Here is a 13,533-nt window from a genome sequence, read left to right as displayed (position 1 = left end):
GATTCACCACTATAGAAAACCCACAAGAAATATGAAGCCCAATAATTTAGTTTGGGGTGGACGACACTATTTCTTTTTATAGCCTAATAATTGTTTCAGAATGATCGAGTGACAATTCTTAATAGTTAATAGACTTTTTAAAACATAGCCTAAAATCGCATGGGCAAAATAAAATGTATAGTACTAATTTCATCCTAACTCTAATTTCATCCTAACTCTAATTTCATAATTCGTTTCATCAATACATTCATGACAATGACTAGGCAAATAGGAGTATGTTAGACTTATTCTATTTATATGTCACGTCAATTTTGAACCGGACCACAAACATCACAACCCTTAGGCTACAAACAACACAAAACAATAACTACCGATTCATAGTCTGAGCACTTAGGTCATCTGCAATGCTGTCTTTTATCCGTCCCTTATAGCATCAATAACCCCGTCCTCATTTCCGGCCCCAAGTCCCCTCCACGTCATCATTCCTCTACAGTTGCGGCCCAGCCCCCAACTGCTCTAACCCTGCAGGCCACAACCCGGCCGCAACTAATAATTGATACTATTCACAACTTCAACCTATTTGACTCGTAAATGCAATACGTTGAACAATTCAAATCGGGAAAATAAATTGTTCATTCGAAAAAGAATTTACAAGTTCTAGAAAAAAAATACAAATGCAAAAAAACAAAAATTATAAAATAAAAAATGAAAAAAAAACTAAAAATTATAGCAAAAATGCAAAAAAAAACTAAAAATTAAAACATAAAAAAATGCCAAAAAATGCAAAAAAAATGAAAAATTAGAGAATTGGATCCGCCACCCTGTTCTTCATCTTTCTCCCTCTTCTTCCTCTCCCCCTCCCTCTTCTTCCTCGTCGAATTGCACCAGAAATCAGAAAATTGGGCTCCGTCACCCATCTCCCTCTCCATCTTCTTCCTCTCCTCCCTCTTCTTCCTCTTCCAATTTTTGGCAAAAATTGCTTCCTCCGTCACGTCTCGTACCAGCTAACGTGGGGCAGGGCCGGACCCCGTGACCGTCACCAGGCAGCAAACGTGGCTCCGGGACCGGGACCGGCCCTGGCCGCAAGTCGCCCCCCCTCTTACGCGCAGGACGGGCCGGGACTCGCGATTTGTGGCCCGGCCCTCCGCGTTATTCATGCTCTTAACCGTCTCTTAAATTACTATTCTTGGGTCTCACTGTACTTTTTACTCCATCTCTTAACTAATGAACAGAACCTGCAACCCTCCATCTCTTAACCATCTCTTAAATTACTATTCATTCATTTTCATTTTTTTTATTTCCAACAAATTCAATTAATAAAAACACATTTCATTAAATAAAATAAATTTACAACATAAAATTCTTAAAAAAATAAAAAAAACATAATTAAAAATCCTAAAAACTGAAAAATACATAATTTAATTTCTTCCGCTCACTCTCACTAAATTCAAAATCTTTAAAGCTCAAAGAAGCAGAAGAACGGCGATGATGTGTGTCTACCGATTGCCAAATTTTACCAAATGTGCTCAATTAGATCATCCTGGAGTTGGGTGTGGGCGGTAGAGTCACGTGTCCTTGCTCGAATAGACAACCGTTCTTGTATAGACGGATGCACTCCATTGCGAGGCGGACTACTTGCAGTAGAGCTTCCGGGGGCTTCAGGGTCGAACCAGTTTCCCGCCCTCAGGTCCTACTTCTTGGACAATCATGTTGTGCAAGATTATGCACGTATACATGATGTCGACCATACTCTCCATAAACCACGTACGAGCCGGGGCTTTGATAATGTTGAAGCGCGCTTGAAGAACCCTGAACGCCCTCTCCACATCCTTTGCGAGCAGCCTCCTGTTTCTGCGCAAAAAGAGCCTGCTTTGCGTTCACAGGCCTGCTGCAACGTCTTCACGAAGGTTGGCCACTTCGGGTAGATGCTGTCGGCAAGATAGTACCCCATTTTATACCGCCGGTTGTTAGCGATGAAGTTGATGGCCGACGCTTTACCATCCAAAACTTCGGCGAAGAGGTCGGATTGGTGGAGCACGTTTACGTCGTTGTTCAATCCGGGGACCCAGAAGTACGCATGCCAGATCCATAGCCGGTAGTCGGCAACGGCCTCGAGTATAACGGTGGGGTGGGTGCCTTTGTGGCAGCTCGTGCACGACCCCCTCCACGCCACAGGGCAATTCTTCCATTGCCAGTGCATGCAATCGACGCTGCCGAGTATCCCGGGGAATCCGTGCACTTCTCTGTGAAGGTGGAGCAAAAACTGGCAATTCGTCGGTGAAGGCTGCCCGGACGCCTTTGCAGAATTGGATCAAGCACATTCTCACAGTGCTTTCTCCAATGTGGAGGTATTCGTCGAACACATCCGCCGTTTGTCCAGTAGCAAGCTGACGGATTGTTGCAGTACATTTCTGCAGCGTCGTGTGGCTGGGACGACCGATGGTAGGGGTGTGCATTCGGGTTTTCGGTTCGGTTTTTCGCCCAAACTGAACCGAACCCGAAAAACCGAATTAGGCTAAAATTGAAACCGAACTAAAAACTGAAAACCGAACTTAAAAAATCAAAAAAACCGAAATTAAAAAAAAACCAAAAAAATATTAATATATATATATATATATTATTTTATATATACTAATAGAATATAAATATATATAATATAAAATTAATAGAATATATATAATACGTATTATATAAAAATATATTAAAAGAATATATATTATATATATGACATAATATACTAAATTAATAGAATTAATATATATAATATTATATTTAAAATATAATTCGGTTTTTCGGTTTTTCTGTTTTTTTTCACCCGAACCGAACCAAACCGAAAAACCAAAATTTTTGTATTTTTAAAATCGAACCGAAATGAAAAACCAAAAAAACCGAACCGAATTTCAAAATTTCAGTTTGGTTCGGTTCGGATATTCGGTTTTCGATTTTTTGCTCACCCCTAGCCGACGGCGTCGAACCTTTCTTGGAAGAACTCTTCTCGGGCTGCCAATGTATTTGCGATGTGGAGAAATAGTGGTCTCCGCATGCGGAAACGGCGACGGAAGTAGTTATCTCCCCAAACCGGGTTATCGCAGAAGTAGTCGCGTACTAACCTTGCGGCAGCTTCCTCTCGGTTATGATGGATGTAAGTCCGAGAGCGTCTTTGGGGCGGCGCGGCTTCCTCCGCCTCCCAACGACGATCTTCTTCAAGTGATTCTTCCATTATTCGACGCATTTGCTCATATGGATCCATTAGATCAATTAACTTTGGAGGAAGAATAAAGAGTTGATTTGAGATGAAAATTGGAGTGGAAAGAGAGATGATTTGAGAAGAATATTTGTGTGTTTGTGCGTAAAATGAGGATGAAATATGAGTATTTATATAGTAAAAAAAATGGGAAAACGGTCGGAAAAATAGTAATATTACCGTTTTCGAATTTTAATTTTTTTATTAAGTAAAATATTTTTAAATGATTTATTGCGTCAGCGTGATGAAACCCACTCGCGGGCCGGCGAGTGGGCGTCACGCATCACGCCGGAGGGCGCCTTGTCGCGCTCGCGTGGCAAGACAGCTCGCGGGCTGGGGACGAGACAGGACGCTGCAACGCGTCCCCCGCCCGTCTCGTCATTGAGGGACGGGATTCGAGCCACCCGCGTAACGCGTTGCGGGTGGCCTTATGGAGTACATTTTTTTAAATATCTAATTTTGTATATTTATTTCAGTGTAGTATCTAAATTTTGAATTGGTATTAAATGTGATTCTTGAACTTTAAAAATATTACAATATGTCCATAAATTTTACAAAAATATTACAATATGTCCATAAATTTTAATTTAATATCATTAGAGGGATTTTTGCATTTTTTTATTTTTTAATCAAAAATATCATCCAACCCTTAAACATCATTTGCGCCTATTTGTGATGAGAGAAATTGCAACTATTTTCTTACTGAATTAGCAGAGAAATAGACTAATATTTGTGTACAATAAATCAAGCATAATATTAGGATACTTAATTTATTAAATTTTATTTATGAAAATCAAAATATACTCAAATAAAAAGTTGTTTAAATTTCTCTCTCGTCACAAATAGACTAAATTATCCTTAAGGATTGAAGGATATTTTAGACAAAAAAGTTTCAAAAAATGCAAAACTCCATCTAGTGATATTAAATCAAAATCTTGGGTGTAGGATGATATTTTTGAAGTTTGAGTGCCACGTTTGATACTATTTCAAAGTTTAGGTACCAAAAATATAGTTCACTCTATTTATTTTAACTATCATATTTTAAAAAATAAAATAAATGAAAAAAAATAAAAGTACGTACATAATTAAAATTAGCAATCATATAAACAAAAAAAATCATTAAATTTGATATTAATTGAAATTTATGGCATAACAGTAATAATTTTTTTCTTCATATTATATATAAGTGTTATTTTATCTTAATTAAAGTTTATGTAATACAAATAGCAACAGATAAAAAATAAAATAGAATATGCAAAGAAACAAGAAAATATAAGTATAATAAAAGTTTAAAATTACTGAGAATTAGATATGGTCTGAATCGTATTTCAAACCACACCTGCTGCCTGCCCAAGTCTCGTTTTGCAGCCTAGCCTCAACTCTTGCAGTGCAAACCTTATACCGAGCCTAAAGTGCAACATTTTTTCCAAGTGTATTGTGAATGCTCTCATGGATAGATTCAATAAATCAAGGATACAAGGAAACTATGATATTTTAATTAAATTTCCAATATTATACTACTTAATATTTTAGTACTCTATTTTCTAACAACTTCAACACGTCACATACTCACAGCCAGATATGTATATCAACTTGAAATTAAAATAAATTTACATCGTATCAAAGTCATTAAATAATAAACATAGTAAACAATTGAAAAAACAGTAGATTTGGATCCGGTTTGATTTCCAATTTTGCTTCAACAAAAAAAGGCAGCAAGCCATCATATCATATGCTTTGTAAACCAATTAAATGGAGCAACGGAGTAAGGCATCATTTGGATTGCTTAAAAGTTGGGCTAAAACTTCGAGATCTACGGCACGATGTAAATTTATTTGAACAGGGTTGACCAAACAGGTCGCTGTCACTTTATCAAACTCCATAAATTAAAGTAGCCATATTTCGATTGTTTTTATTGGGGAGAGTAGCATATAAAAGAGATACCCAATTTCTCTATTTAATTATATCTGGGCCAGAATATTGGGGAGAGTGGATGACCACAATTCCATTAATCTAGACCATTTCTGACATATGCTCCTAAACTTAATCTTCTAGTATTAGTTAGATCTATCTATATTTATATTGTGAGTATGTATACTTTATTTGGCGAAGACCAACGACCAAAATTCAAATTTTGATATGGGTTTAAAAAATATAGTATCCATTTATTTGGGCATGTGGAGGTTTGAGAGGGTTTAGGTGTATTCAGTTGGTCTTAATTAATTGATGATTAAAGTTTAAATTTAGTCTTTTCATTATATTTGCCCTATATAATATAGTAGTATTTACTATTTAATCTCAAATAATGCGTTTTGGTTCATGATTAACATTTTCTGTTAAATTAATGGTCAAACATGTTTTGACTAAATTAGTGGCTTAATTATGAATCTAATTAGCCAAATTAATCTAATTAATTTAATATTAAAATTTATAAAATACTTCTTACCTAGAACACTTCACTAATTTGATCAAAACATATTTCACCGTTAAATTTAACACAAAATGTTTAGTATGGACCAAAAAGTAAGAGACTAAATTTGGATTTAGACTTAATTAATTAGTGGTGAAGTACGTATTTATATGTTGGTTTAAAACTTAATTTAGAAGTGGTGGTTTGTATTTTAATGGGGGTTGTTAGTGTTGTAACAACCACATTTCTCTATGTATAGTGTGTTAATGATATTCTATGTGTTTGCACATGACTGTGGACCTGTGATGTGAATTTTTATTTTAATGTCCACAAAATATGTTGATGGATTCACTTGTTCCAATCTAATGCTAGTGTTGTTGCGTCTCACCATTAAGGCCAAATAAGTTTTAGGTTGAAAATTCTCAAATCTATTAAACAACCATGCGAAATATTGAAAGTTTATATATTTAAGAGTGAACTACAAAGATGGTCTATGGACTATGGGTTTATCTCGCTCATAGTTTCCGGACTTTAAAAATATCGCCAGACAACTTTGGACTAAGGGTTTATCTCAAAATTGGTCCTTTTGGCCTTTTTCATCAGAAAATGCCCTTTTGGGGTGCTGAGCAATTTGGTCTTTTTACACTTTTAACTATTTAAATCTGATATTATTTCAGTGATGTACTAAATCTGATATTATTTCAAAATTATCATTCTTCTTTCCTTTTGCCATCCTTTATTTTGTTTCTTTATTTCAATATTAAATTTAATTTTATAAAATTAAATTTTAAAATTTTAAATATCAATAAATTTTTGTAATTAAAAATATTAATTCATGCACATTATAAATATTGATTAACACTATTAATTTTTGTTATTTAATATAATACTCAACTGAATTGAAGAAGTGCTGAAAAATAATATTAATAATGATGGAAATATAAGGGCAATTCTACTTAGTCTTCGTTTGGTTGGTATAATTACTTGTGATAAAATATTATAAAATTGACTACAAATTTGAGACTGCTAAAATTTGAGACTACTATTATTCTATTATACACCATCCATTCCAAAAATATAGTCTTTTTTTGTCATTTTTGTCCATCCCACAAAATTAGTTCATCTTTGTGTCGCTATAATAAGTCTGTGTGTCGCTGTCCATTATTCCCTACTACTTACCCAATTGAAGTATTATATAGGAGTATTTTTGTTTAAATTTTCTAGTTGATTTTGATTGTTTTCAAATAAATAAACGAAAATTATGGTCTTACATTAGATGCATATTTATTTTAGAATAAATCGTGTTATATGGTCTATTTTTTATTTAAACTATTAAATATTGATTAATACTAAGTTGGCGTCGGCATACCTTATTGATTAAATATTAGACACTAACAAATATTGATTAAAACTATTAATTTCGTTATTAATAATTTAAGAATTAACAAAAATTTATTAATATTTAAAAATCTAAATTTAAAATTTAATTTTATAAAATTAAATCTATTATTAAAATAAGAAACAAAGTAGAGGATGAAAAAGGGGAAGAAAAATGGTAATTTTGAAATAATATCAGATTTAGTACATCAATGAAATAATATCAGATTTAAAAAATTAAAAGTGTATAAAAGACCAAATTGTCTAACACCCCAAAAGGGCATTTTCGGGTGGAAAAAAGGCAAAATGACCAATTTTGAGATAAACCCTTAGTCCAGGGTTGTCTGACGATATTTTTAAAGTCCAGGGACTATAGGCGAGATAAACCCATAGTCCAAGGACCATTTTTGTAGTTCACTCTATATTTAACATCAATTTATATTTTTTTTGGGGAAAAATTAAAAGACGCTAATAATCAATGAATATACACTTAATAAATACTAAAAAAATACCCTCAGAAATGATATATTGTACTACATACATACATGAGCGCCCTTAATGCATATTAGTTTAACTTTAATACATTAAAAATTGATATCAGCATTTTTATTTTATTTTTATAAAAAATCAAAGTTATTTATTTGTTTTCTTTATAACTTCAATAAATGAATATAAACGACAAATTGATTTTTTAAATATTTTCTTTAATAATTTTTTAAAATTTATTTAAATTTTATGTAAACTGCAAAAGCCCCTATTAATATATTAGAAAATATAACATTGCACAAGTATTTTTTTCCTAGTCCACACCTGTTGTAGCAAGTAGCATATAACTTCTCCACAAACAATAGCGAAATGTTTTGTGTGGTAATTAGAGATTGGTCATGATTTATAATTTGTAATATAATGCTAAATTATAATAGGACTAATTATCTGGCAGCATGGTGCGGCCGCCAGCACCACAACCTACTAACCTAGCCATTTCGACAAATTAAAATAATTTGTTCAATCATCATTATTCACAAAGTCGGAAGGTTACAACTTACAATAGTTCAATTATTTTGAGATTTGATGTTTTATAAAGTGCTGTCTTTTTCTCACCAATAGTGGTATTTATTTTAAGGTTTGATGTATGTAAAGGCTGTCTTTTTTTCTCATTATAGGTCATTTTCAATCTATAATCAATGCAACATTTTCAGCATACAAAGTAGGCATAGGTAGATAGATGGAAATAAAGCACCGCTAATTACAGTAGAACATACTTAGTTGGTACTATGCTCGCATTAACATTGTTTCATATATTGTTATTAATTAAATTGTTCAATCATTTGATTAGTAGCATTTGACCTACTTCATTGCTACATATTTACACATTTGTTGTTCGAATACCACAAGTTTTACGGTTTCGAATATTTATTGTACTACTTTAATGTTATGAAAATAGCAATAGGCAGATTGACACATTTCTTGTAAAATAGATTTTTGATTCAATTTTTTTATTCCTTTTATTCTGCATGAGGTAAGGTTGTTGGATTTACAGTTGAGGAAAGTTTTGATGCAATGCCAACCACTTTGTCAATTTTAAGGATAAATTTCATTCAAATTAAAACTTTCATTGACTTTTTGGTGAATTTTTCAACTTTTAAATTTAAATATAATTTTTTTAAATTATCCCATAATGGGTAAACATATCAAAACCAATATTAACAAAATCAAATTATATGTGATGATAAAACAATGGTATTCTATTTTGAGTGCTTATTAAAACAAGTGTGAAAGTTTATGTTTCTAAATAGACCACATATACTATAACAGACAAAAATAGATGCATATAACTTTTTTATAGGCACGAAGGTAATATGAAATTTTTTGTGTGTAATGTATTGCTACTAAACACCGAAATCACTAAATAAATAGTGGATGTACAATTTACTTATTCAAATCGATATTTAATCATTACTGTACTAGTTTAATAAAAACAACTACACAAATTAAAATCTATATATTTTGTATTTCTTAAAAACAATGCTATATATTCTAAAAAAAACCTGAATTAAAGCGACATTAGTGAATAAAAACAATATGATGATGTTAAAGAAGAAGCAGAAACAATAAGATGATTATTTTTAGTGACATTCATATATTATTATAGTATTATTGATTTGTTAATACTACTACTAAATTAGAAATAAACAAATTAAAGAATAAATAAAATACGCAAAAAATTGGTTATAGCTAAAGTCTCAACTACTTTTAAACTGTATTCCACACTCCATTTCCCTCTTTCTCAAAGTCCAAATTCATGCAAATTTTGCAACCTAATTCAATCTACCACATTTTCCCTCCAATTTTTTTTGTGTGATCAGCTAAATGTTACCAAGAATTCACGATGAATCATCACACAAAAAAGAAAAGAAAAAAAAATACAGAGAGAGAGATTGATTGAGAGGTTGATGGATGAAGAAATTTAATGCAATAGCATTGAACGACCTCCTTCCAGCCTCCAAAGTCGTTGCTGATTGACCCATCGCTTTTTCACAGCAATTGAAAACGCATTTCTTTAAATACTCTTGCTTCTGTCGCCATGATTTGGGGGCGGGCCAGAAAAAAACAAAATGCTTCCAAAAAGCACATTATGCGACGGCGGCGCTAGTGGAGATGAGGAGGAGGGGCTTGTGTTGGCGGCGCTGCAGAGGTCTCCTACGTGCGATCGCGCGCGAACCGCCGTGTATCGCAACGCTGCTGGAGAGTTGGCGTTTGGTGGATGTTGTAGAATCAGGCAGTGATGAGCAGAAGCAGGTTTTTGGAAAAGTTGATTGCTGCTGTTGAAGAAGATTGGGAGGGGTTTTTTAGAAGAGTTAGGCAGAGATTTGATGCGTACGAATTTCTCGAGTTTGTGTTTTATTATGAGAGTAAGAGTTTCTAAATTATGCAAGCCATGTGTTTGTTATTTGCCTGAGCTAGTTTGGTGTTGAACTATTTAGAGAGTGATGCTACAATGTCCACCGCCCAACCTTTCTCTGATTATTTTCAATTTCTGCTCGTGTCATTTGCAGCGTAGGCCTTGAATTTCCAAAAGTCGAGGTCGATTTAAGAATCTGAAGGTGGATGCTTTAGTCCATGTCGGAAGCAGAGCTCTGCCAAACCATACCTAATTTCATCTTTGACATGACTGAGGTATAACGTGTTGAGAACAGCAATCTACTAATAAGCTAAGCAGACTCTGTTTCAAACATATTACTGACTAGTTAATTGTAAACATGGGCATGACAAATAGGCTTTCTTGAGGAGCTCAGGATTTTCTTCTGGTGGAAGACGAAAACTTCTGATACTTAACATATAAATGGCATTATACGACCCTCAAGGTATAGTGCGAGCTTAGGTTAAAAATAGGAGGAGTATTCTTAAACAGTTGTTTTGATTTAATGAGTGAGGTTGTTATTGTAGGTGACTCTGCTTCTAGGCCCTCCGAGCTCGGGGAAAGACAACATTTCTTTTGGCTCTTGCAGGTCGCCTTGCACCAAGTTTGCAGGTATTTGTGCTGCTTTGTGTTAATTTGTGTTACCAATGTTGTGAATTTTACTCTTAGCACATTTAACACAGAATTGGCCATTAGATTTAGTGCAGACAACAATTTATTTCAGTTATCAGTTGCAACTAATGCATTCCTTTTCTGTTTTAGAAATTTGGACTACTCTTTTGGTGATCATTGTTCTGTTCTATTATAATATTATCCATCGAGATTTGTTTGACTACGTATCTATGCTCTTCACCTTTGATCTTGAATACCCAAACAAGTGGTTAAACGAGAGAATCTCACAATTTTTATAAGATAATGTGTAGTGTAGCTTTTTTATTCTTCAACCTCTTATTCAACCAATTTTTACTTATGCCAGTGAGCTACACATCACTCTAGCAAACTTGAAAGAGCCCTTAGTCTTTTGAGAAGCTGGATATCCGTGTCCAGTGAACTTTCCTTTACAAATTGCTCGATCCTGTATGGTGAAATATTAGTACTACTATCTAGTGGAGTAATTCTTATGTATTGTGATGTCCTATTTGGTCCCATTCAGTTCTTTTAAAATATTTTATCTACTTTGAAGATGTCAGGGAAAGTTACATATAATGGACAGAGTCTAGAAGAGTTCACTCCTCAGAGGACATCAGCATATGCAAGTCAGCAGGATTTACACATCGCAGAGATGACCGTGAGAGAGGTGCTTGAATTTGCAGGATCCTGTCAGGGTGCCGGATTCAAGAATGGTAACATAAAGTACACATTAATTTTGGCACTTTTAGGCTACGTCTTTCATGCTAGTTTCTGATCTGTCATTTGAACTTGTTGGTACCACTGGATCATAGAAATTCTCATGGAACTTCTTAGAAGAGAAAAAATTGCTGAATTAACCCGGATCAAGAACTAGATATATTTATCAAGGTATGGTTTCCTGACTGAAATTCTCTTCCACTAATGATGCTGCCTAGGAATTTCTACCTGTGATCCAATACTTTTTAAAATACTTAGTTTGCTCCTAGGCAGTAGTTTTGGGGCAACAGACAAGCGTACTTGTGGAATACATCATGAAGGTGCGTCTCTAAATAGATATTTTCTTTTTTACTTCATTTGGCAGTAAGTTTCAATGTCATGGATCTAAACAGACTCAAATCTTTTATAGTTTTTCCTTTCTTTTGAATCAGTGAATCACAGTTTGTATCTATCGCATATATGTTCTTTTCTTATTTGAGGATCATAGCTTCTGTAGTAGGAGTGCATTCCTTTGCTTGGTTCTAAACTATATGTAAAGATTTTAGGATTGGACATTTGTGCTGATACATTGGTAGGAGATGAAATGCTTAAAGGAATATCAGGAGGGCAAAAAAGCGGCTTACGACAGGTAATTACTCTTACTAGCCATAATGAGCTCAACTTTCTGCTGCAGAATATCTCAGCTTGAATTACTAACATATAAACATCGGCAGCTGAACTGCTTATGGGTCCTTCTAGGGTACTTCTCTTGGATGAGATATCAACGGGACTAGACAGCTCTACTACACATCAGATCATCAATTATCTTCGGCACACAACTCATGCACTGGGTGGTACAACACTGGTATCTCTCTTGCAACCAGACCCTGAGACATACAAAATGTTTGATGATGTGATTCTTTTTAGCGAGGGACAAATAGTTTATCAAGGGCCCTGTGAGGCTGCGATTGATTTTTTCACTTTTATGGGTTTCAAGTGTCCATCCAGGAAAAATGTTGCTGACTTCCTACAAGAGGTACTCATTTTGGTTCAAGTTTTCCTTTAAAACAGTGCTCATTGGTTCCTTGCTTTGGAACTTACATCTTTAACACATGCATAGGTCTTATCTGAAAAGGATCAAGAGCAGTATTGGTTCAAGAACAAACAGTACACATATGTAACTGCAGCGAAGTTTGTAGATGGTTTTCAATCCTTTCATGTTGGCAATTGTTGGCACAGGAGTTGGCTGTTACATTTGATAAAAATTGCAGTCATCCAGCTGCACTGTCTACCAAGACATACGGTATAAGTAGGCGAAAACTTCTAAGGATTAGTTTATCATGGCAGGTGCTACTGCTCAAGCGGAATTCTCCTGTGTTCATCTTCAAATTAATTCAGGTAATAACACGTTAATTCTCAGCTAATGAGGCTATTGCCCTCTTTCTCTCATTTATCTGAATCTAATTTGGCACTGTTGCTCATGGTTTAGACTGCATATACTTATACCTAAACAATTTTCTTTGTAGCTCCTCCCTGATTATTCTTATGATGATGAGTGTGTTCTTCCGGACTACATTGCATCATAATACTCTGGATGACGGGGGCATCTACCTTGGTGCCCTTTACTTCGCAATAGTTATGATTCTTTTAAATGGATTTATGGAGGTCCCAATGTTGATAGCTAAGCTTCCTGTTCTGTACAAACAAAGGGATCTGTACTTCTACCCATGTTGGATTTACACTCTCCCCTCTTGGCTCTTGAGTATTCCCCTTTCATTTTTAGAATCTTTTCTATGGGTAGCAGTGACTTATTATGCCATTGGCTTTGATCCTCAAATAACCAGTATATATTTGTACATTTCATGTTATATTTCCGTGATCTTTCAACCTTTTATTTTTGCTTTCTCTAACAGTTTAGGCTCCCATATAGCTCTAACTTACTTGTAACATGCAGATGCATTTTCCAGTTCTTGTTGTACTTCACTTTGCACCAGATGTCAATAGGTCTTTTTCGTGTGATGGCATCATTAGGGCGAAATATGGTGGTTGCCAACACATTTGGGTCTTTTGCTATGCTGGTTGTCATGGTCCTTGGAGGATTCATACTTTCAAGAGGTACTCGATGATGCCATTTTGCATTTTACTTAATGATACTAATATCATAATAGTATATGTTAACACTACCTTTTCTTGATTTTTGTGGAATTTTCTTCTAAACAGATAGCATTCCAGTTTGGTGGATATGGGGTTACTGGT

General features: G+C 34.4%; 2 long non-coding RNA genes across 2 annotated transcripts; both read left to right on the top strand.

Moving 5' to 3' along the window:
* Positions 1-10,508: 10,508 nt before the first annotated feature.
* On the top strand, positions 10,509-11,434 carry LOC121791452. Its single transcript, XR_006048568.1, has 3 exons — positions 10,509-10,563; positions 11,135-11,294; positions 11,394-11,434. It is a non-coding gene; the product is annotated as an uncharacterized LOC121791452 (long non-coding RNA).
* LOC121791451 lies at positions 11,433-12,155 on the top strand. Its single transcript, XR_006048567.1, has 4 exons — positions 11,433-11,469; positions 11,568-11,618; positions 11,837-11,926; positions 12,012-12,155. It is a non-coding gene; the product is annotated as an uncharacterized LOC121791451 (long non-coding RNA).
* The last annotated feature ends 1,378 nt before the right edge of the window (positions 12,156-13,533 follow it).

The sequence above is a fragment of the Salvia splendens genome, unplaced genomic scaffold, assembly GCF_004379255.2.
Source record: "Salvia splendens isolate huo1 unplaced genomic scaffold, SspV2 ctg815, whole genome shotgun sequence".
NCBI lineage: Eukaryota > Viridiplantae > Streptophyta > Magnoliopsida > Lamiales > Lamiaceae > Salvia > Salvia splendens.
Note: the sequence above shows the minus strand (reverse complement) of the source record. Positions and strands in the feature narration are given on the sequence as shown.